General features: G+C 38.0%; 1 protein-coding gene across 47 annotated transcripts in view; it reads right to left on the bottom strand.

Annotated features, from left to right (window-relative positions):
• Positions 1 to 26,672, bottom strand: part of ZBTB20 (zinc finger and BTB domain containing 20) — an 813,376-nt gene that overhangs the window by 268,869 nt on the left and 517,835 nt on the right. For 3 of the 47 annotated variants that reach the window (XM_074033422.1, XM_074033401.1, XM_074033427.1), the window contains exon 1: positions 23,824 to 23,892. The exons of the other annotated variants lie outside the window; for them this stretch is intronic. The gene's annotated coding sequence lies outside the window, so the exon portion shown is untranslated. Of the gene's footprint in view, positions 1 to 23,823; positions 23,893 to 26,672 lie in introns of those variants that run through there. 47 annotated transcript variants of the gene reach the window in all.

The following is a 26,672-nucleotide window of genomic DNA, read 5'->3' as shown; positions in this document are numbered from 1 at the left end:
AAAGAATGGAATTTTTAAAATAGGCCATCTGCTGTGCAGACCTCAAGAAAAACAGTTATGTTTGAAAATACCAGATTCAACTAATCAGGGGCACAAAAGCCTTATTAACTGTATTAGCTTTCTTATCTTTAGAGCTCAGGTAGGAAGTAATATCTGACCTCAGCATGCCAACAGGTGTCAAGTGAGAGAGGTCAGCACAGTCTACACCCTTATGATGTAGCTTAAACACATCAGCTCAGAAGCATTCTTCATAAATTCTAAAAAGAGACCTTCTTCCAGATTATCTCACACATGGCAGCAGCCTGGGAAGCCTCAAGACAAAACTCTCTAGTTCTAGAACAATTAGAATAATTCAAACAAGGTGCATTTACATTATATTTAATATTTTGCTATAAGCAGACAATACAGTCTACTCAAAACTATCTCTATTTTACTGTTTGCCCATATTCCCTTATCCGTCCTCTATTTCTCAGCTTGTATCTTTCTTGAATTTCTAAAGATAAGAAATCTAATTTATTCATGTATTCATTATACAATAAATATTAAGTATCTCAGAAAAGGGCCAATAAATAGATGATAGATGATTAATAGATAGCTAAATATACAGACAGATAATAGATACATAGCTAGCTAAAACAGAGATGAGTTATGACCTGAAGAAATGGCTAAGGAAGAAGACTCCATATTGAGGATGTTTTAAACTAGGTATTGAAGGATACTTGGGATTTGGAAGTATAGAGAGCAAGGAGAAATCATTTCAAGCAGAATAAACTGCATGAACAAAAAGGTCATCACACATTGGGAAAAGCAGATCATTTGGTTTGTGAAAGAGAGTAGTAAAAATAAAACTGGGAAGGTAAATTAGGGTTAGATCACAGGAGAGTTCGAGTGCCAACCAAGGAATACTACTCTGTCAATAATCTAGGTTTGAAGAAAGCACAGTCAACAACTCTCTAGCTTTCATAATTTCAGTAATGAGTATTATAATCCACCAAACCTCTGGTCTTTAGGCTCCACAGGGGATATGTTAGATCAGTGGTAGAGAAAAGGTCCTCATATCTAATGAGTCCTCCTCCAGCTGAGATTATCAAGATGCATGTATTGAATCATTTCACATGATTTGAACAAGAATTTCACTGGCTCTGAATCACACTAGCACTGGTCCTTCATTCTCAATAACAAGTTCTATAGAGTTACCTAAAGGCTGACACGGAGGCTGGCTGAGACGAGAGAGGTGAGTATTCCAAGCATATGTGAGATGTCTGTCGAAAAGTTTGACATAAGCTGTCATTTGATTTTGAATAAAGCCAACAAGTTCACAGGGGATTGGTTACTTATATATATCTAGTTCAGGTTCTCCCTATGATACAGAAAGTCATTGTAGTATACGTGGAACTCTAAGATCTCCTTACACATCTTTTAAGGCTCACTCCTAACTGTTTAGGATTCTTTGATAGAAGGTGCTTTCCCAGCACCTGCTATTATGCTCCCTCTTTATTGTTCTCTATTGGATTTACTGACTTCTGATATGCTTTGTTTTTATGTATGTATTTGTTTACTTTCTGCCTCTCCTCTCCAAATGTTAGGTCTTTGAAAACAAGGATTATTTGAATGTGTCTTTTTTGCTCGCTGTTGTATCTCCAGCATCTAGAACAGATACCTATTGAAAGACTGCTTTCGAAACTGAAGACAAAATATAGAGGAAGGTAAGCACATATTAACTGGTATATGGGGGAGAAAAAGGCTTCTGTATAAAACTCTGCCCCAAAACTCATATACTACATAATTTGAAAATATCATCAGCTAATTATGTCATGGATGAATTTGCTATAAAACTCAAAGCACTTTTAAATTAAAAGTAGCTACTTTTTTTCTTCCTGTTACTGAAGTAACATCTCATTCTCTCCATTTTATACAGATGGAAATCATGACAGAGAGAGACATACTCTAAGAGTACAGCAGATGAATTCAGAGCTTCTGACTCCAAGGGCCATCTATATTCTATGCACTATTTAACATTAGTTTGTATTTTACTATCAGTGAGATTCAAGTGCTGAATTGAATAGAGTCCTAGAATTTGAACGAATAAATAATGTTATTAGCTTACGCTCTTTCTGCTAGCACATGGCCTTCTCACAGAAATAAGCAAACAAATAAATAAAGAGCAACACAGAAAGAGGAAAGGTGAATAACTTAAAGGGGTGAACATGGTTGTTCTTATTTTTAAAATCCAGATTGTTCATTTTCATTGTAATTGTATTGTATTCTGCTGGCAGAGAGAGATGAGATTTAGTGTACTATGCAAATTATAGTAGGCCCACCACAGCTTATCAAGTTCTGAGAACGGTATGGGTTCTTTTTCCTCAGATCCTCTTTTACCCTTAAAATATCTCCTGGATTAAAATTCTCATTCAATGAATCACATCTTTCAATGTAAACAATGAAATTATAAAAGTACTAAAAGAAAACATTGGTAAATTTCTTTATAATCTTGGCATAAGAAAGGACGTTTTACCTATAACTCATTATCTAGAAGCCACATAGAAAAGATTAGTAAATCTGATTATGTTTAAAAACAAACTTCAGTATGGCCAAAAAATCCATAAGAAAAGTAATAAAATAAGTGGAAAAAATTTATGCAGCTCAGATAGATAAAAGGATTATCATCTTAATGTATAAATAGCAAGAAATACATAAGAGAAAGACTAACAACCCAATAGAAAGAAAAGGCAAAGGAGATGAACAGACATCCTATAGAAAAATAAATGCTAATGCCATTAAACGTATTTTAAAAAGATGATTGACATCACTTATAATTTTAAAAATGCAAACTAAAACTATACCAAGATACCATCTTCTACCAATATAATCGGCAAAAATCCAAAAGCTTAACCAAGCACTATTTTGTTGAGGCTTCGGTAAAAGGGTACTTTTGTATATGCTAATGGGACTGCTAATTGATCCAAACCCTGTCGAGATCAATTTGGCAAAATTTTTCAAAATTCAAGATGCATATAACCCTTTGATCAATAATTTTATTTCTGAGAATTTATCCTGCTGATAAACTTGCACATCTATGAAATGATTTGTATACAAGGTTGTTCATTGTAATATTGTTTGAAATGAAAAAAATAGTTTATCAATCAGGACTGAATAAACCATGATGCATTTACATAATGGAATACTGCAAAACTATAAAAGAGATTAAGGTAGTTCTCTATGTATCAATAGCAAAAGACCTCCAAGAGATACTGGAGAATACAAGATTGAGAACAGTGTATAAAGTGGTTCAAGTTTTGTGTAAGAAGGTGGAAGGAGGGAATATATATTCGCTTTTTTTGCATAAAAAGACCACTGGAAAGTTACACAAAAAATTAATAAATAAAAGTGGTTACTAATGGGAATAGAAAGAGAAAAAGGTAGATGGGGAGAAGTGAAGACGTTTTTACATAGTTTTAATTTTTGAACCCTGGAAATACATAGCCTGCCTCTTCGACTGAACAAATATATTTAAAAACTAAATAAAAAATAATCTCATATTAAAGGAAAAATGAGAACGGCATAGCAATGATAAAAATGGTTCCTGAGCTCCATAAATTTCTCCCAACTTTTAGCTACCAGTGCAGCCAATATTTGGGTAAATGTGGTAAAACAACTTGGCAGTTTGGTCCAAATGGCATCCTTGGAGCATAAAATGATTCAGGTTCTTCCCTTTGACTTTGTAGCATTTTTAAGATGTTATTAAACAGTTATTCCTTTCTAAGCTCAATAGAGTTACCAGTAAAATGTAAAATGACATTACAGTGTTGCAGCTGTGAACTAGTTGAGATGAATTCCCTTTAAAAGCCTAGGATGCTTTCCATGTGTTGAGTAGAGAAGACCTGGATGTTCGCTTGTTGCTATGTAATAAGAAGAAAACACATTTCTTGAGCAATTTAAAGTGTAAAATTATTTTAAAAAATAAGTAAAATCTATTAATTATATACTATTTATCAATCTTCTATAATACTTAGGTGATTGCATAAAATTCTTAACAGGAGGCAGAATACAGCATTAGACAAGATGATGTATGTTGAGTACTTAGAAGTTCCTAAAGGAGAAGCCTAGAAAGACAGTACATTATAATTAATAACAAATGTAATAGTATATTTTTTTGTAAAATAAGCAACATATTTTTCCACTAGTCAGAAATTATAGCTTCAGTTCAATAAGCTGCTTTCTCATATTTTATTTATACTGAGAGTGCTGACTAGAACAATCTAGAAGCTACAGACAAGAGCAGGGGTGAATGCTCCTCAATTTCCCATTTCCTTTGTGCCATGACATTTTGTAAAAAGATAATCAGTGAATTACCCATTTTGTATAAGAATTTCTTCCTCTGGGTTCTGTTACATATTTTAGGCAATGATTTAAAACATGGAGGTAGGTAAGTAGGGAGTATTCATTCAATCATTCATTTGTATTAATTAAATGCCAAGTATGTTCTGTGTGTTTCGCTAACATTAGAAATGCAGAGAAAAAAGACATAATTTTTGTCCCCAAATATTTCAGTCTAGGGGGGAGAAAGGAAAGTAAATACCCAACTAACTACAACAAAGGGTGATAACCTGCCGTAACTGAGTTAAGCATGGCTGTGAGAGAACAGAGGTATGGGACTCTGACTTTTAAGGAGGAGGCTCAGTAACAGGTTTTGAGGAGTTGGTGCCTTAGCTGAAACTTAAATGATGGAAGAAGTTAACAAGCCAAAGATTTGAGAGGATGGAAAGGGATTCTAGGTATAGGTAACAGAAAAAAAAAAAAAAAAAGTACAGAGCAAGACAGAGTATGATCCATTCATGAACTGCAGGTGGTTCCAGACAGAGGATAGAGTGATGATTGGGAATGCCAGGAAATGACTTTTCAGGCCCATCCAGATTGTGATGGAAGCACTACTTTAGATAAGGTGATAAGGGAAGGTGGGGATCTGAATGAACAGAAAGAGTCAGCCATGAGGGGCTTGGAGAGAACAGTGTTCCCAGCAGAGAACTGCACTTATTGCACGTATATGCCTATTTTAAGGAATGGTTAAAGAGCTAGGGGAACTGATTCTTCGTTGTCGGAGATGAGCAGAACTATTCCAAATACTCTTCCCCTGACAATTATCTAATCTCTTTTGTTGTCTCTGGAAGCATGGTTCTCTCCCATCAATGAATTCATTCAGTCCCTGTAATCAGCTCTGATTAGTGTTGTTTAACATCAATCTTTTCTACTTTTTTTCAAAGAAAGATACCAATCAGTTGCTGCACACCCCTGCTTGTTAAAAGCAGCACCTCTCCTGCTGACTTACCGTTCTTTTAATCAAAAGGGCAGGAGGAAGCAGTTGGGATTCACTTTTCTTTTTTTTTCTTTCAAAGTACACAAATGTCAACTTCCTTAAGGATGTCTGGCATAGCTGAGTTCAGTCATGTAACATACAGAGTCAGCTTGATCAAAAGGTTGCAGGCTGCCCACTGCTAAAATGGAGGAGAAAAGGAAACCATGGGCTTCCCTGAAGTGTGAATGAGTGCATAGGCCACTGCCACGTGTGTATTTATACTGACGACATGCTGGGCTGACAAGGGAGATTAGGAAACGTAAATCCCCACCACTACACTGCTCTATCTTCACCTTTGAACCTCTGGAGCAGCACTTTCTCTCTTTCCTATTTCTTCTGTTGTGCCCAGTGAAGGAGTTACCATATAGCTTTATAGCAACTGCAAGCCATGGCTATTTTTGTATACTTAAAAAAACATTTTTGCGGCCAGGCACTGTGCCTCCCTCTTGTAATCCCAGCACTTTAGGAGGTTGAGGCGGGTGGATCACTTGAGGTCAGGAGTTCGAGGTCAGCCTTGCCAACATGGTGAAACCCCGTCTGTATTTAAAAAATACAAAAATTAACTGGGCGTGGTGGTGGGCACCTGTAGTCCCAGTTACTTGGGAGGCTGAGGCAGGAGAATAGCTTGAACCCAGGAGGCACAGGTTGCAGTGAGCCAAGATCACGCCACTGTACTCCAGCCTGGGTGACACAGTGAGACTCAATCTCAAATAAATAAATAAATAAATAAATAAATAAATAAATAAAATAAATTCTTTTTGCTACTAGTGCCCCAACATTTAGCTGAAGGTTATAATTCTTACCTCTATGGACTTCAAAGTGTTAATAACTAGAAAAAGCAAAAGATTGTTCATTCATTCATTCTCTTACTCTTTTTTTTTTTTTTTTTTGAGACAGAGTTTCATTCTTGTTGCCCAGGTTGGAGTGCAATGGCATGATCTCGGCTCACCGCAACCTCTGCCTCCCGGGTTCAAGCGATTCTCCTGCCTCAGGCTCCCGCGTAGCTGGGATTACAGGCATGCACCCCCATGCCTGGTTAATTTTGTATTTTTAGTACAGACAGTGTTTCTCCATATTTGTCAGGCTGGTCTCGAGCTCCCGACCTCAGGTGATCCGCCTGCCTCAGCCTCCCGAAATGCTGAGATTACAGGCATGAGCCAACGCGCCCAGCCACATTCTCTTACTCTTTTAATAAATCAGTATGTATCATGTGACAAACCTGTATCTGCAATATGACAAACCCTTGTCAATAATTCTCCTGGAAGATGCTTCTGGCAACCCAGAACCAGAAAATAATTTTTCCAAAGAGTTGATTATCTTAGACTAAACTATGACTCAAGTTGGTTTTACAAATAGGGAACACTCTGTAAATACTCATGGACATATCTAAAGCTGAACATACATTCTCATTAAGCACAAAAATCATCATATATGGTTACAGCCCCCAAACAAGGCTGCAGAAGAATTTAACATTTGTAACAATGTACAGCTAGTATAATTACATTTTGTGCAACCTCATAATTCTTTAAAAGTACAACTGAAGTGATGAGAAGATGCATACTGATATAAGGTAACACAGCTCTGTGATCTAGCCAAAACTAGAACTCAAGGCCCATAATTTTAATCTAGGAACTTTTATGTGATGACCATTTACCAGAAGGAATGGGAGTAAAAAGCATAAGGTAATTGATACAGAGAAACAAGGATGCTTTTATAAAACAAAAACACCAGTCTAAAATAAGACTCTTCTTTACTCACTTGAAATGGCTCTGAATTCCTGGGAAGAGCATAGGAAGAAATGTAACTATAGGATCACTTTTATGTGAGTAAATTGATAAATCATTTCCCCTACGTGCTCTAAGAAATCTTTTAGAACAATATTTCCCAAACTTCCCTAGTCATACCAATTGACTAGTTTCTTGTTTCAGATCCAAATGCCAAGGCCCCTTCAAGCAAATTTCTTATTCTCTAGGTTTATGGTAGACTCAGGAATGTGCATATTTCAAGGGTGACCCTGATGATTCTTAGTTCAGGGATGTTTGGGAAATACTGTTGTGGTGAAACCTTTGTACAATAGCTAAAACATTTCTTCATTCCTAATGAATCATCCCCTTTTAATGTTTCTGTGGTGTGTCTTAAGCAGGTGCAGACTCTCATAGCAAACCATAAACTCCTATGTTCCTTTAAAATAGCTTAAGATACATTTACTGACTTTTCAGGATTAGCAAAAAGTCAAATAGGGCTGTTAACTAGCCCATTCCCACAGAAGCACCAAACTGTAATTCCCAAGTATCAATTCTAATGTGTTAAAAAATAAAAGCATATGCTCAGTCATGTAACAGAGGGTTTCTTTTTTTACTTTTATTTCATTGTCTGTCAATCTGGTTGATCAGATTACTAATTTCTACCTACTAGAAGTGATCTTTAGAAAAATATGTCTGCCCTGTTTGCATTACAGATACATTAACAATAATAATGATTTTTAAAAAGTAAACCAAACATAAATAAACAGGAAAAGAAACCGCCATATTTGAGTCCAGTCTTTGTCCTGCCTAGTGAAACATCTGTCTTATACCTTTTTGACAGGTAGAAATAAGACCTTTCACATCATCTCATCTCTCTGATAAATCAGTCTGTTTCCTTACAAATTTGGTTTGAGATAAAACTCTTCTGTTCTTCCATTTACCACTTAGAAAGGCACAGTCAGGAACACCATCGAAGACGAGCTCACTTCCGATTGTCTTTCAGTTAGACTTCTATTAAATGGATACCAAGAAAGCTAACCAAGAAACAAAAATATTCCTGTCATTTCTTTTGCAACAATTCAACAAACTTGAGGAAAACTGAATTTTGAAGAAAAGAATGGTCTATGCCATCTTATAAGCATGAGACGGAGGAGCAATGACTATAAAGAATATTCGTTAATTGTGGTTGTACTGTAGTTATGTTACAAATTGCACAATTAATTCCCACTATCAAATTAAACTGGTAAACAGGCCTAGATTAAAAACACAAGCCTGTTCTGCTTGTTTTGCTCTGTTATACACAAAGTAATCTTAAATTCAGTTTATTATCATTAGTATGGTTTCACTTTGGGGGAAAAAAAACTCTTTTTCCTCATAAGGCATATTGCATATTGAGATGATGAAGACCAAAGTCAATGCTGTAGAGAGTTGTAGGGATATAACTGCTGCTAAAATAAGCACTTGGTTTAGCAGACTATTTCCCTTAGTAGCTTGGAGCACAATAATTTTTTCCTGCTGGGAGACAATGTATATCCTGAATGGGGTAGGGCCTGAAAGACAGTGAAACACAGCAGGAAATACACCTGATGGCAGAATCCACCAGGATCAGACAGCATCAGGACAGCATTAAACAAAGTGTTTGAAGATAGCAGAGATATGTGGACTATCAAGGAACACTGAAAGATTACACATTGTAGGTGAGCATGGTTTTGAGAATCCATCTCTGCTGGCCACAAGAATATTGGCAGTCAACATTTGCAAGGTCTGTTTAATTATGTCAGTGACCACAGCTAGCCTCCCAGGTTAAGTGAGAACGAGAACTAACAAGCTGCCCCTAGCCTCCTTCAGGACTTAAATGACAAAGCCATGGCAATCACAGCAGCAGCAGCAGCAGCAGAAGCAGCAATAGCACCAGCCGAAGCAGCAACAGCAGCAGCAAGAACATGGTTTTGACCCGCAGTTCTTGCCCATCAAAGAGCTGTGCCCTGTCTGCTCCCACTGACAGGCAGATAAATACAGAGATCTGTCGGCAGTACATATTTATGTATATCTACAGCTTCCTCACACAGACTTACAGGGAATGCATAACAGCTTCTAGTGGTATAACAAATGCACCCACTAATGGGGTGAGACCCATTACTCACAAATGGGTGAAAAGAAGCATCAATATGCAGGTCTTAACCCCAGTTTGTGGGCAGAAACCTGTCATTCCATCGCAGGCCGATAGGTCTCCTATTCACACAGTCCTTGTTTAATTTTCCAAACACCCTTTCTCTAAATGGTGCTACTCTGAGCTGTGTAGTGCAGACAGACAGGTTTGACAAGCAGAGTTGTCAATTTCACATTTTTTATCCCAACTGCAGGGCAAAATCAGGCTTTGTATGCAACTGGGGTTGACTGGTTGGGAAGGCAGGAGAGGTTGGCATTTAAGAGGTATTTTCCACATTAGAAACTCAGAACTCAAGATAGAAAACTCATAAAGGGTTGTCCCTATTCAAAATCCATGAAATCAGGAGAGTCCAAAGATGTGTACTGGTGGTCTACTGTGGGGCATATACATTTTGCTGAAACAAGAAGATGAAGAGAAAAGTAAGGCTTGGTTCTATCTAGAAGGAGCTCTGGGTACGTAAGCAGTGAAAGACACTCACTCAAATATCATAATATAAAATGAGGCACTTGCCGTAAGAGAGGAACATAGCAATGTGTACACACAATTCTTGGTTAACCAGGAAGTTGAAGATATAAGTAATATATTAGCCAAATTTTTGTCCTTCGGAAAATGTTGGAATTGTCCAAAGAAAGGCCAACAGGATACATGCTAGGTAATAATGGGTGGATTAGGCGTACAACGAAAGCAAGTTAACGAGCACTGTTTCTAACAATCAAGTCCCAGAATATTCTTGGGATCTCTGGGACTATCTCAAACATATAACAGAGTCTGGGATGGTTTTGAAATCTCTGCTAGCATATGCTCTGCCCTGAGGTTTCTTTTTGGTGCTGATTTGCTTGAACTGAAGAAGGAAGGGAGAACACATAGAAGACGGGTTCTCTATTTTCAGGAGGCAGTCCTAATTATATCAGTGGTATAGTTAAGAACCTACAACAAATGTACCTCCAGAATCCCCTTGTGCAGATTAACACTCTATGGTATATGAGATTTCACAGAGTCTTGCATATCAGAAACTCGCAAATGGGAACACAGAAGAGTCTGTGTGTCCCTGAGTTTATGCTCAACCTGGCAAACATCAAGAGTAATTTTATGTTGTTCAGGAACATACTATAACAAAGCTCTCACAGGTTGAAGGCTTCAGTGAACCTGAGGGCTCACTTCCCAACCTAGACTTACACCATAAAGAGTAATGGACTTTGCTAATATCAAATCAAAAGGCAAAGGAAATCTGGCATTTAGGAGGTATTTTATAGTTACAATTACCCAATCCTAGGTGAGACTAGGATTAGAGTTGGTGGGGAAATAGACATGGAAAGTGCTGTTAAATGTTTTTTGAAATGTCCCTTTTTGATCCCCATAGTCATGAGAGTATTTGAGTCTTGGATTGCTCTATACTTAAATTACTGTCATTGCCCCTCAGTTGGCATCTCTGACTAATCTCAACCCTCTCAATCTACTCTGCACACTATAGCCAGGTTAACTTCTAAAACACTCCATTCATTATTTTTGCTTGTCTCTCTAAGTGTTTCAGTTATTCAGCAAATCCTTATTGCATTCTAACTGTATGATAGCTATTGTTCTCATCACCCACAAAAAATAAATCTGAACTCTGCCTGCCTTTTGAAATTCACATCCTAATCTTCAATAACATGGCTCTCATTTCTAATTTCACTACTTCCTGTATACACCAACTTTATTTCCACTGGTCGATATTTTTATTCTTCCTCCCTACTTCTCTCTTTTCCCATATCACACCATTGGCTACCATCTTTGCTTTTTTCCAAAGGACCTTTCATTCCATTGTCTTTCAATGTCTAGCTTTTACATCTACAGCTAAAGTTCTCCCTCTACTACTAATCAAGCCTTCTATACTCCTTTCTCGGCCACCATAATGCAGATTCTTGTAGTACTTACTACCTTTCGTTATTGCTCATGTTGGTGCATAATGGTAGACTGGTAATTTCCAGTTAGTTTTATGATCTAATTACTAGTCTCTGCAATAACAGTATAAAAACCATAAGCTCTCTATGAGCAGGTATCGTGTTTCTGATAGTAACATTACTAACTGTTGTGATAACTGCGAATTAAGTTTAGCATCATACTTGTTTCTAAATTTAAATTGTACCACTTCTAACAATATTTTCTCCATCGTTTTATTTTAAAAAAGTCCAAAAGAGGATGACAATAACGGGATCACAATAAATATATATTCACGTGTAATGGTTAGTGGTCTTTTCCAGCGACAATAATGTCGCATTTTGCTGTTACCTCCTTTCTTACATGATATTCATTATTAGACATACTACTACACTAATGCCAACATTTTCCAGTTAAAATCGACAGTAATTAAGCTTTGGTTGTTGCCAGCACTAGCCTAGGGATAGGGTAGGTATAGGGCCAATGAGACCAAGTTCAGGGTATAAGATCTCTGATATTCATCAAGGAGCTAAGATAAGAAGCATAATGAAAGACAAAACAAATGGTACACCATATAGTATGCCGAATATTTTTAATGCTGATTTTTGTAGACAGAACTTGATATCAGCTTTTACTCATTTGTTATTGATATATGTGTATTTTCTTAAAATATAATAAATATAGAAAGGGTTTGTGAATAACATAATATGAAGATCAGAATCAAGATTAGGGCCAAGGGCATCAGATTAAAATGCAGATGAATAATTAATCACCTGTAGGATTAAAGTTCCAATTCTAAATGGAAAGAAAGCATTGGCAAAGGCATGAAAACATGGTTGTAGGGTGGTGTTCACAGTTCCATGAAGGAAAAGATGAAGCAGATAGGAAGGTGGGCCTACTGTACGGACTGAGTACTGGTATTAAGGGTTTCATATTAGGCAAGAATACAAAAATAATTAGGAGAGTTTGGACTGGAAGACTGGGAATGATAACCGGGGATAGTGAATAGGGTGGCCTAGGTGTACAATGAAGTCAGCATTTAGCACATCAGGTAGGCAGGACTAGGACCTAACCAAGAAGCTGGAAATAGAAGGAAACTCATTTATTCATTCTCTGACCTTACATTTATTTATTGAATAATAGTAGTAGACTGATCTATAGACCTAAACCAGTGGACTGATCAACAGACCCAGACTAGACGATGCTTAACAGAATTTACAGTTTGGAGGGAAAACAGACATGAAAGACTTAAGTAATAAGATGAGAGCGGCCAGAGACAATGAGTACATAATAGGAGTGAGGCCCACCAAAGAAGTGATCTCATATCAGCTACTTGAAACCAGTGATGAAAGTAAACTCAGTACCAAGCTCACTTCATCCAAAGCGTGGATTCCTTATATGTTCTCTGCTTGGGATAATATTAAGATCAACCTGTAGGTAGAGCTTACACAGCTAGGACGAGCAAGCATTCCTAGGTCAGAGGAGTATGCTCATGTGTGATGGTGTCTGTGCATGTAGGTTTTTTTCCTAACAAGTATAAACCACGATCCTATAGCATAAGAATAAGTGATGATGAGAAGAATGATAATGGTAATGATGATAACAGCAGCTGTTTATTGAGTGCTTATGATATACCAGGTATTGGTTTAAATATTTTACATTTATTAGATTAGTTACTCCCCACAGTAATTTTATAATAAAAATAAATTTATGGTTCCCCTCCTCCTTCTCCTCATCCTTAATTTACAGATGAAGAAACTGAGGCATGAGAATTAAATAGTTTTCCTAAGGTTACAGTGTTGCAGAATCTACATAGTCTTCACTCTTAATCACACTGCTCTACTGCCTAAATTCAGGCAACCAACAAAAGAGTTGCTCTGCCTCATCTTGGAGCTTATATATGTCTACAGAATATATATTATTTACATTCTCATAAATGAGAAATGATTTAAGGATATTCTTACCAGAGCAGTAGCCATTCTCAAAATTATCACAATGGTGTATTACATTGTTTAGACATATAATGAGAGTATTGGGGTAACAGATATCGGAGATTTGGCTCTTACAGATTTTAATTCTTAATTGTACTATTTAAGAGAAAAATTAAGTATTGTGAGGAAGCACTGGAACAATGGAAAAGGTAATACGGAAAATAAAAAGTTGAGTCTCAGCCTGGTAAGTGTGGCTCTCTATTTCTTCAAGTTTCCTTTCTTAACAAGGTGACATAAGGGTTAATAAGATGACTGTAAAATACAGTTACCTTATGAAGAATGAAAAATTCCATTATTACTGAGATTTTCCAAATCCTGATAATTCTGCTGGGATTTTCTGAACCATGATAATTCTGCTGGGATCTGGTATTAAACAGCATGTAGACAGATTAATCCCAAGCCCAGAAAAAGAGTGAACAAATAAAACCTAAGTAGCATAATGACTGAAGAAAGTTAGATTGTAGTGTCCAATCTCATAGTGGCCACTTTTTGTTTGCTTGTTTGTTTGTTTGTTTTGAGATGGAGACTTGCTCTGTTGCCCAGGCTGCAGTGTGCAGTGGTGTGATCTCAGCTCACTGCAACCTCCACCTCCCAGGTTCAAGTGACTCTCCTGCCTCAGCCTCCCGAGTAGCTGGGATTACAGATGTGCGCCACCACACCCAGCTAATTTATATTTTTAGTAGAGACGGGGTTTCACCGTGTTGGCCAGGCTGGTCTTGAACTCCTGACCTCAGGTGATCTGCCTGCCTCGGCCTCCCAAAGTGCCCAGAGTGCTTGGGATAACAGGCATGAGCCACCATGCCCGGCCTGTAGTGCCCACTTTTGACAAAGTTGATTGTTTGTGTGGGAGCATGAACATGAAAATTTAATTACAAACTAAGGAGAAACATCCTTAACTTTGAATCTTTCCTATTGGTTTACTGGAGTCAATTTTAAAGTATCACTTAATAAATACTATTTGACAATTTGCAAATTTATATAAATGTATTTTCCTTAGAGTATAAGCATTCAACTCCAATATGATGGTTTCCTATTTTCGGTTTGTTATACACCAAGATAGAATGTACCTGTAAGATATTTAGGAAATCACTTTTAGGGGACACTATACAATACCTTACTAAATACCAAGACTACAGTACTATTATTTTCACAAATGAGCATGGGTCAAGGCAAAGAAGGGCAACTCGGGGTAAGACTATATAGGCTGTTAACCTTGCTGTACAGGTAAATGTAAAAGTTCCTTTTTTCTAGCCTCAATATGCTGGACGATCCTCACCTTTAACTGAGTAGAGAATGTCTTAAAGCAGAGAAACAAGAACACCTGTACTCTGAACTTTGTTGGGGAGTTCTGGCCCCTTTTATCATTTGACCGTCAATGATTAATATAACTGCTTTTAGCCCTTAAGCCTGTGCCAGCTGCAAACGTGACAGATACCTGTCATATTTTAGAACAGCTTATCACCTCAGCCTCTGGAGTGATTGAGTATTTATAGATACAAAGATAGAAACATAAAGCACATATGTATAGGCAGGAGTCCCCTGGAGGTGGCGATTAGGACTAGGCAGTAATTTTAGCTTGAAGCTCCTATGACTTAAATAGCCACTTGAGCTCTGCTCTTGCAGTTTACGATGTCAATAGAACCCCTAAATGAAATTACAGCCTTCTGATACGCAGCAGGATATCCTTTCTTTGCCATGCAATGTACACGGCCAGGAGAAATTGCTCTGTATATGGAGTTTCACTAAAGCAGAATTTATCATAAGGCTGCTCTGCTAAAATATCATTATGCTGTTATTCACTGGATAACACATCTAATGACTCGGGGTGCACTTGATAGCCATGTTTCAGTGAACACAGACGCACGCCCTGATGTGAACTGGGCACTCCAGTGCTTCAAAGCACTATCGATTTCAATTCTACCATAATTTACACCTGGCTTGTTTTGCCAATAGCTTGAACCCATGCTAACACTGGAACATACACATACAAACAGAAATGAGCTGTATAGCAAAAATGCATGCAGCAAACTTTCCAGGATTTTGCCTTTATAATCATCTCCCTTGGTGCCGATCAAATATTTTGCACGATTTTCCTAGTTAAGTTTGGGCATTGCCTCTGTTAGCATTATCCTATGGTTGGTGATGATAGTAATAAGAACCTCTTATATTTGGACAAGCTATGGACACTTCTGCAACAGGATCTGGGTGCCAGTCATCTTCGTTCTCCCACTATCTAGCACAATGACTGGCATATAATAGTTGCTCATGATAATCTTCTCTGCAGGCTCCTCTTCCTCTCTCCATTCCAGAAATGCACTGTATATAAAGGACCTTCTCTCTTTGGTTATCTTTCGATATATTTTTCCTGAGAAATGTCCACTCCATAATTTTAACTATTACCATGATTTGGATGATTCAGATGACTGCCAAACTCTGTCCCTGACTTATCTCCAGCATTCCGACTAAATCCAACTGCCAGTCTGGATGCTCCCCTAACACCCCCAAATTAAACACATTCAAAAGCAAGTTTGTAATCTTCCCCCATCCTCCAAAATCTGCTCTTCCTCCTCATAGCTTTTCTTGCTTAGTTGTACGAGGTAGAAACCTGGGAGCAATCCAAAATTCCTTCTCTCCATGCCCAGCCCAAGGGTTATTAAATTGTGTCAATTTTGCCTATCTCTTGAACATGTCTCCTCCTCTTTGTCTATTCCCACAGTTATTGTCCTAGTTCAGGGCTTCATTGTTTCCTGTCTGAACACTTTCAGTTGCCTCCTAACTCATTTTCTTGCCTCTATTCTCCCATTCCTATAATCTATCCTCTCCCTGCTGCCAGGGTGATCTTGTATCACACAATTTCATCATTAACGTTCTCTACTTAAAACCTTTTAATGGCTCCCCAAATGCCACAAGATGAAGTTAAAACTTCTTTGCATGGCAATCAGGGTCCAACATGATTGTTCCCTGCCTGCATCTACAGCATCGTTTGTCTGTACTCCCCTACTACACATCAGTGATAGTGTTCCCCAGCTCTGCCATGCTATTTCTAGTTAACTGCCTTTGCCCCTGCTGGCCCCCTTACTGAATGCTCTTCCTCCCTCTGACCATCTGGGAAAATCCTTCAAGTCCCAGCATGGATTTATCAGCTCTTCCGTGAAACTTTCTCTGATCCCCTACTCCAAGATACGTTCAGCTGAACACTCACTATTTTGTGCCTCCAGGGTTCCTTGAACATCCTTCAGTTATGGCACTTAGCATAATGGGATTACCCCAACTTGTTTCCCTATCTGTCTCTCCTCTAGTGAGCAACTTGAGACCATGTTGTATTCATCTTTGTATCGTAAATGACAAAGCCAATGCCTTCACAACAGCATATTAGGGTCCATGTGATCAGACACCCTTATCTCCCTTACTTCATCTTCTACTAGTCTCCTGCTTACCCACTCAGAGTCTGCCACACAGACTTCCTTGTTATCACTCAAATTTTCCAGATACATTCATGTCCAAGTCCTTTGCACTTGATGGTTCCACTGCTGAAAATGCTTCTGCTTAGATATCCACAAAACTTGCTTCTTCACTTTCATCGAGGTCTTTTCTCAAATGCTGTCCCCTCGATGAAGACTTCCCTCTCTACCTCTCCATCCTATTTAAAATTGCAAACTTATCCCTGACACCAACACACATGTACACACTCTTTCTCCTCTTTAAATTTTCTCCATAGCATTTATAATAAAATGCCACATATTTTACATAAATATATTTTATCTTCTGTCTCTCCTATCTAGAAAGGAAGTACTAGGAGAACAAAGATTTGTTTTTTAAAAAATCTACTGCAGTATCCCCAGTCCCTGGAATAGTGTTGTACATAATATGAATGCCTCAATAAATATTTATTAATAAATTAATCTTTAGCTTCTAGAATAATAATTGACACAGAGTAGGGATTCAAAAATGTTTCTTTCTTTTTTTTTTCTTCTTCTTCTTCTTTTTTTTTTTTTTTGATACACAGTCTTGCTCTGTTGCCCAGGCTGGAGTATGGTGGTGCAATCATAGCCCAGTGCAAGATCAAACTCCTGGGCTCAAGGGATAAGGGATCCTCCCATCTCAGCCTCCTCAGTAGCTGGGACTACAGGCATGTGCCATCATGCCTGGCTACTTTTAAAAAATTTTAGTAGAGATGAGATCTTGCTATGTTACCCCGACTGGTTTAAAACTTCTGGGCTCAAGGGATCCTCCTGCCTCGGCCTTTCAAAGTGCTGGGATTATAGGTGTGAGCCACTGCATCTGGCCCAAAAATGTCTCTTAAACTAAAAAATAAATGGGTGAATGAATGAATTAATGTTAAATCCATGTTTAATGAATATAATGGAGAAACAGTCTGTGTACAGTACAGTCTGTGTACAGTAAGTTTAATAGGTTACTATTTATCCTCATTAGACAAATGAAATAGATGAGTCCCAGAAAGGTTAGGAGCCAAAATTAAAGCGACTATACACAGCTTAAACAGGTTTGCTACTCTTTTTCAATTCACTATTGAAAGGAACAGACAATTCTTTGCACTTTGTTCATGATGTACCTCTAACATTTGTTATATAATTTTGCTTCCTCTTGACTAGGAATGCAATTAGCAGGAGGTGCAAGGTGCTAACACTTTTTATTACAATTTATGTCTTTCCATATTAGGTGTTTCTCACAAAAAGATCCCCTTTCTTTCATTTTCACAAGTGGATTAGGCACTCATATAATTTTGCCCCTCAGAGTGGTTTGTACATGACTACCCAAGAGGACATCGTATTACAAATCCTGCCAGAATGAACTGGAACGTGAGTGCAGCATTCATAGCTTAAGGATGAACAGGTTGTTTGGTGCCAGGTTTGTACTAATGGAGATGTTCTCCATTAGTGTTAACTCCCAAAGGAGAATAAATTCAATAACAAAACATTTCAGTTTTTGGCATTTCTATGGAGAGTTAACTTTCCATTGTTCAAGGGTTAATTATCTATTACGTGAATCACTTTTCTTTCTATGGCTGCTTACATCTAGGAATTCAGTTTACCAGAGAGTGAGTAGGGAAAATAAAGAGATGAAAAGGAATATTCTATATATATAAACTCCAGGAAAAAAATTGGTTTAGGGGACAGAATTAGATATAGTTTGGGGATTGCTAAGTTGATTGACAATTGAAAATGGGTAAGATTAAAGCATGCTTTATTATACACAATATTTTGGGGTTTTAAAATTGTTTATTAGGGTCAGTTTGTAGTATGTACAGTTATTCTCTGGATGTGATTTTTGTCAGCAGAATACCATCTAGGGTGCTAGAATGGGAATTTAGCAAATGGTACTTTAGAGGCTAGCTCGACTTGATGCCCCTCTCCTCTGAAGAAGGCTCAGTGTGCTGCAGCTTAATGAATGAAACAGCACTAAGCGATTCCACCAATTTCTCTACTCATTGATGAGAAACAACTGCACTAGGCTATTTTCAGCTATTATTTACCTCAAACAGGGCATTTAATTAGTGCTTGTTAAGACAGTGCAAATGATTTGGCTGCCAGTCTTCTTGCCCCTGCTCTTTATTGTGCTGTATGTCCGCCCCGCCTCTCTCCTGTCTAGTTCACAGGGCATCCATAGCCAGTCTTCATGCCTTTCCATAACTGACATCAGCCTGACCTCCACAGATGTGGAGTCTGAGGAAAGGAAGAACCAGTGAGTAACTATAAGCAAGTATTGACAAGCTGGAGAGACTGTTGGTTAATATGATGCATTATAGGTAGGTCTGCTACTTTCTGACTACATGAGCTGATCAAGCTGGATATTTAGTCACTCTCATAAGTCCAGGAAAATTAATGGAACTACTGCAAATTCAAGATCCCATGTTCCATCAGAAATTACCCAAGCATTGTGGGGATTAGAGAAGTAACCTTAGCAAATGGTTGGAAATGCTGTCAGATAGTTGGAAGATCTAACATGGGAGTTAGGGAGGCTCAGATATAGAAGACTCTACCAATTTGTGTTCTAGACATGGACCTGTTTCTTTTTTTTCTTTTTCTTTTTCTTTTTTTTTTTGAGACAGAGTTTCGCTCTTGTTTCCCAGGCTGGAGTGCAATGGTGTGATTTTGGCTCACTGCAACCTCCATCTCCTAGGTTCAAGCGATTCTCCTGCCTCAGCCTCCTGAGCAGCTGGGATTACAGGCATGTGCCACCATGCCCAGCTAATTTTGTATTTTTAGTAGAGAGGGGGTTTCTCCGTGTTTGTCAGGCTTATCTCGACTCCAGACCTCAGGTGATCTGCCCGCCTCGGCCTCCCAAAGCGCTGGGATAACAGGCATGAGCCACTGTGTCCGGCCGTTTCTTTCATCATGATAAGCAAGATGTATTCACTGTCAATGCACTGCCATGTAGATACTCATTCGTTCATCACCTATTCATTGATTCTCCACTCAGACTGAGGCAATCTGACATTGTTTGGGAGAGAAATTAACAAACCTAAAACACAAAACCTGCCCTCTAACCACCTGCAGTTTCATACATAGAAAAACTTCAAATTAAAAACATATATAAATGCTAAATGAAGATAGATTTGTAAAATGCTACCAATGTCAGATCACTTTTAATTTGGGTTTTATACAAAATTTCAGAGAAAAAGTGTGACTTGTCAAGGATATGATTTGGCTGATCTTGAAAAGGTATCAGAAAAATTATGGTTGCTGATGCTAATATGTAAATACAGCATCAAAATATTTAACATACAGTAAAATAGCTGAGAAAATAGAATAAATGGGATCATTTGTATATGTACTCAGTTTTATAAAATAAAATGAATTCATTAAATGTATGCTCAATTTTAAGATAATATCAATTAATTTTTCTACTTAATTTTAAACTGCTTTATATATACAGCAATTAATATTTTGAAGTTGTACATAATAGAATTTAGGTTGATAAGCTAACGTGTATATTTGCTGACAGATAATTACCAAACTTATCAGCTAACTACATCTTTCTTTTTGCAAATACTGTTCATAAATATTTGTGTAAACTTTCGGTGTTGTCAGCATGACAAAAAGTCAACTATACTTCATTTATGGTCATTATGATGAAAACATTTGACTGAAATCAAAGGCAAGTAAGCCTGTCTAGAATTTGGTCATATTTTTAATAGTTGAACATAGATATATGGTTGTGCATATCTGTAGGCATTTATAAGCTAACATACATATACAATCATATGATGCAAGCAATCAACTCCTTTTTAAGGTTTTAAAATATATGTCTTTCTTAGGGGAATCACATAAATACTAAAAACCATTTCTATACAAATAAGAAAGAACAACTTCTTATTGGGGTAGTGACAATTCTGTTATTTAGCAATTTCATTTGTGTATATTTGCGACTGCCTAATTAAATGAATATAGCGTATAGGAAGTACTTACAGCCAAAATATGCACGCAAGGAAATATACATTTCACAACATGCATCCTTACTAATTTAATGAAATTAGAATTTCCAGGTTAGCACTAGGAAACTGAGTTACTGATAGTACGTTGTGAAGGCTTATAATCAAGGTATTGAAAACATAGGTAATATTAATATAGCCATTGAAACACAAAGAAATATATCATTGTCTTGCCTTTGTATCGCAGGTATACTAATCAAATTCTGACTTCTTATATATTTCAATTTAGTCATGAAATTCTTCCACGGCCACTTGGAACTCCAGATCTCAGCCACTATAAGAGAAACCTCTCTGGCAGATTATATATTTTTAAAATGTCATGTCTTGGGAATACTCTTAAATATGTGTTTTCACCTATTCTCTGCTTAAAGTGGCTTATATAACTTCCTATGCAGTCAATAATAACATGTTTTCAAAGCGTTAGAGATCTAGCTTGCCCTCAGTGCAGTTCTAATAGACATCCCTACCAGAGACTATGAGATAGTTTTCCTGGGAGTCTGCGCAGTTTGAATATTAACTGAGGAATGTTAACCTCCTATGTAGGTCTTGGTGGTTATGGCCTAAGAGCTAGTTACATTTTTTATACCATATTGTAAACATTTAACACCATTTCCCTTTAAACTTTTTTTCTTTAGAAAACAAGATAACTAATGAAAATTACCCAAGAAATTCACATAAATAGTGTAGTACTAACTAACATGAGCTAACTACAATAGGCAAACTTTACTATTAATACAACATTAAACTTTTACCATACTAGCCCTAATAAAACTCTGAGACTATTTCCTATCACAATGACAGCTGAGGAATTTAATGTGCCTCACAAACTATAGGAATTGTGATAGGAAGCTGATTCTGTCCTAGAGGCCACTGACAAACCTGATAGGGCTGTAGCAGTGGTCAGTCTCTAAAGGAAACTTGGGATATACGAGCATGTATGAGTTCTATGGTTAAGAATCTGAATCACTCAGTATAGCAGACAAAATTCCAAAGCTGAGTACCAATGTAATATGCTGGATCACTGTACCAGCTTGGACAAGAGTACATGCAACAGGCACATACAATGCACATCTGGTTAAATGTAAAATCATCCATTGCTAAAGTATTTTAAACTTCTAGGAGAAATCTACTGACAATGTGTTAATAGCAAGGACAACTAAAACAATAAAATAGCATCTCTCTCCTAAAATTTAAGAACATCGAGTAAGTGCCCCTTAGGCTGGGTTGTGATTCCTGGAAGTTTCAGCCTATGAGAACCATATTGGGGACATCAAAGACTCTCCCTCTTTCCAAAAAGCAATTCACTTCAGATGCTGCCACACAGTCGAATGCTTTTATGGCCACCATGTTTTTTTTTCTGGTTTTTGTTTCTTCTTTTGTTTTTTCCACACTTAATATTTTAGAACATACCAGATTCTTGAAATTAGAAAGAATATGAGAAAACTCAGTAAGATGGAATACCTCTAGAAAAGAAACTAAGCAGGGACCTGATGGTAAAGGGTAAAAACACATTCCAATAGGAATTCTACTTTTAGGGAGAGTATGAGTTATTAAGAAGGATATGGAAGGCACATTTTGGCTATGAAAGCTGGTCTGTGGACTCCTCTGCTAGTCTCACATCAGACAGGATGCAACCACCCCCACTCCATTCCTTCGACAGCTTCCCAGAGCACTCTCAACCAGTGTCCCTTATATTGAGGACAACACTATATTTGGGTTTAATACTGTGAGGACAGTCATTTAGTTTTCCTGTGGCAGGATGATAAATTTCCCCGGAACCAAATAAGGATTCTCATTGCATTCTTCTGCTTGATACTATGAATGCAGAAGAATAAAGAAGAGGGTGTGACAAATCATATTTTCCAAAGGTCGGGTGTGGGGAGGTTCCCTAACATTTAAAAGCAACCAGTTAGCAAAGTGATCTTTAGAACAGTATTAGCAAGAATGTTTGCTCTACATCCAATATAGATATCCTTTCCTGCTTAGCTGGGTATGTAAGTACTGTGAGCATAATGTAAATACTCAGAACAGAAATGCATGGAAAGCTGGTGGAGTGAGACTCCAAATGAACAATTAATCCCACTTTCACTTCCCACATCTACCTCCCTGAATACTACCTCCCTGCCCCCACTCACCTATCTTCCTTCCCCCACAAGCATGTTTGCTAGGCATGTCAAGGCTGACATCCATCGGTGGCAGTATGAAACCTATGCCTGCAGGCTGCTCCTGAGCATAGTCTCAAGGCTCTGCCATTGTCCGTAGAGTGCTCTCAGTTGTGCCCGCTAAAAATCTTCATCATTCCATTTGACTGTTTAGTAGTATTTCTTTAATTGTATTTTTTGCTTGTTTGTTTTAAAAACACCCTTTATTTCCTGCTTGCCTTAGAGACACCAAGAATAAAATCCTTGACACATCAAATTCTGGAACCTCACCACTCACCAGGACTGTGGTTCCTGATCCAAGGAGTGACGACTGAGAATCAGCACACAGTCTCTTGAGGGTGTCCAGGCCTGGCTGTTAAGCTCCCTGCTCTGATTAGTTTGTCGAGTTCACAGTGTTCCAGAGTGCTGAAGCACAGAAATTAGGGAGGGGAGGTGGAAGGAAAATCACTGGAGCCTCTTACGATCTAACTTCCACTAACTGGGAGGAAATGTCTTATAAATAAACAACAGTAAGAGAAACAAAAAAAACCCATCCCGTCCTGCCAGAGGAATGTACATTATTGTCTCCCGACGGAAAACTTTACACCACACCAGAATGCAGCCATGTCTCCTGAAACTACCTCCCTCAAAACAGAAAGAAAAAGAGAATCAAAAAGGAAAGGAGAACAAAACAGAACAAAAAAGATTTCATCCCCTTGAATTCTGTTGGGAAGTTCATGTGAGTTCCCAGTAGACAAACTAAACTAAGCAATTTCAACAGTGTCACTGTTCCAGAATTTTGTGCAGAGGCTGCTTATTAGCCAAATTTCATTTCTGCCCAGATCACTGCTGTACCATCCAGACATTTTCAGAAGGGAAGTTCAGGGAAGGGGGGAAGGGTACGACTGTGGAGAAGAGGAAGAAGAGAGGACAAAGGAAAACTCCTGATGAACCAGAATGCCCTAGCCACGGCCATGATAGAGCGAGCCCCCACCCGCCACCCGACTACTGCTTGTTGAGGACTTGGTGATGCGGTGTGTTTTATCTACTTACTCTTTCTGCTCGGGAGGCTGAGGTTCCTACATTTCCAGCTCATGCTGGACTGTACCGTAAGCAACAAGTGAAATGAGTTCAGTGATCTCATTCTAGTCCTTCGACTCCTGTCCACATCACTAAGCGACTGCACAGCTTGGCACAGGCCAGGATGAGTCAGCAGTCTCTGGTCATGAGAGGCCAGGCCTGGAATAGCAGGGGGGTTTAGGTCAGGAGCAAAATGAAGCAGAAAGGCAGTCTAGATGGCAGGACTCTGTTCTGCAATATCAGAAATCCTGCAGGTCAAAATGAAAGCGCCTCATCAGCTCTGGGGTGAAGATTGTAGGACTGTAAGAAAAGAAGCATCAAGAGAAAAAAAAGCTGCTTACCAAACATAGCAAGGACAAAACAGAGTGCCACAGGCAGAAAAAGAGGGCGCTGGTAGAGCCCTGGAGGATAAAAGATGCTCATTAAGGTTTCTGAAATATCTTTTCTTCCACATGCTCCCAAACGTGATTAAGAAATGGTGATTTCCTATATACTATCCTAGTATTTTCGCACTGTTTTCCCAATTCAGTAAGTAGCAAAACAAATAAAATGCAAAGCACTGCAGTTAAATAGCAAGAAAAGCCTCATATTTCATAAAATAATACAATTATGAGTCTGATACCTCAAGTACATTAGGGTTAACAGTGTCTGTATATAGCCTGTATGAAATGGTTAAAGAGGAGTACTCTTTAAATTGAGCTTGGGAGGGGATAGAGAAGAGCTTAAAGAAAAGAGAGATACCAGTTAATGATAAAACACAGGGGAACTATGACACTGTGACCATATTTCTACTCAATGGGACCAGCATAGACCTCCATTAAACCTCCATCAAGAAGTGATGTTCCCACTAACAGGACTTCAAACACCTCTCCCTCTGCAGCAGTATTGTAATATAGCAAGGGGAGACGGAAAATAAAATAGACAGAAAAACAAGGTTCAACATAAAAAAAAATAGTGATAGACATTTTGTTTCAGAGGAGGCAAATTGCTCTATAAGTCAACTGATACAAAAAAGTCTTGGTATCTGAACAGACTTAGAGAAATCATATCTAGATGAAGATACCAAGGTGGAGACTGATAATTGTCAGGAAATGATAGTAATGGCCATAAAGACGGAAGAAAGTAATCTCAAGTCACATGATGTAGAATAAAACAGCATGGAAAACAGAAGGAGAGCAACAGACTTGGGGAACACAACTAAAATATTTCTTTAAAGTCCTTTCAAGAGGAATAATGAGGACCCACCACATAGTTCCTAAATGTTGTCCCTTAGAGATGCACAGATGTATATGGGTAAGGAAATGTAAAATAAACTTTCAGCTTTCATTTCAGAGGGTATTAAGTCATCTCAACACATATTTACTAACTGTTTAACCTTGGGCAAATGAACTTTCTAGTCTCAGTTTCTCCCTCTTTGAATAATATTGTCATCCTCATGGAATCATTATAAGCACTGAATCAATGTTCATCAACCCTTATCACAGCGGTACCTGTCATATGGCGAACATTCAATAAATTGCTTATTATTCATATTATTTGATTATCACATCATATCATCTGTATAAAACTACCCAGTGAAAGAATCCCCTCCAGCATTGTTCCACTGGATTGACTGGAATCAATATGAAGACTTTAGTAAAATCAGTTGAGTAACACTGCTGACAATGCTGCTTTAAAAAGATTATTTCTGTCTGGGTACGTTAAACATTATACTTGAAGACACAGGATGTTGGAAATCTATTATGTGAAATCCTTGAATTTGGGTATCTATGTTGTCAAAGCAACTTGGAGCCTAACAGTTGTCCAGTAACTAGAGGCCCAAAAAAGAAAAGAGGAATTTTTAGAAGCTTCTCCAAAAGCAACAGGATAAAAGTGTTATTGGCCTTAACCGCATGATGAGGGCTTTTTACCAAAGGGGAAAACGTAGTCCAGTTGATCATCGCAGCCTAATTGATTAATTGTAGGTCTGACCATCTGGCTGATGAATGCTGACACCCAGCAGTGATTACTGTGTAACACAAATCCGGATGTGCTCTCCCTGATGCCTCCCACAATAATGGCAACTCTGAACTTAAGGTTAGTTTATTCAGGCCTCTTGGCTCAATCTCTTCATGGAATAGCGGTTGTGGCAGGGAATATTTTACTAGACCTGGTCAAGCATTATCTTCTCTTATTTCAGTTACCCACTCTTTTCCAACTCTACTCCTACCCACTCCTAAGCCCTCTCTTGTATATAATCACTTTTCATGCAAAGCATTCCATCTGTAGTTTTCATCATATTATCTGATTCTCTCATTTCTGGTTGCTCTGTTCTGAAAAATATTTGACTAAACTAGAAGATCTATACTGCTACAATGCTATTTCACAGGGGATCCTATTGGGACATTTTTATTGTATCTTATTTGCTACTGGTTTACTTCAAATTACTCTGTGCTTCCAAACAAAGAAAATTATTTCACCTATCTCATTAGCCTGATTAAAAGTCCCACATATGGCCCAAGTTTTCCATGAGGTTAACAATACAAGGGTTAACAGAAGATAATTCTTACATCGTAAGCCTACTTCTGACCCTCAGTTAGGAGTATCCCATGAAGAAGATTCCCCTGGAGCATACTTTACTGCTGGAGAAAGAAAGTCAGACCCATGTAAATGACAAGGTTCAATAGCAATGCCATCCACAAACCAATCTACACCTGGAGATGACTTGTGCATGGAGAATTCGCCAAGCAAATAAAACCTGTACATATAAATATAAACCCTGCGGAATTAGAACCAAATAATTTCACTGTATTTTGTGGGAATGCACAGGGGAGTAACTGACA

The sequence above is a fragment of the Macaca fascicularis genome, chromosome 2 (genome assembly GCF_037993035.2).
Source record: "Macaca fascicularis isolate 582-1 chromosome 2, T2T-MFA8v1.1".
NCBI lineage: Eukaryota > Metazoa > Chordata > Mammalia > Primates > Cercopithecidae > Macaca > Macaca fascicularis.
Note: the sequence above shows the minus strand (reverse complement) of the source record. Positions and strands in the feature narration are given on the sequence as shown.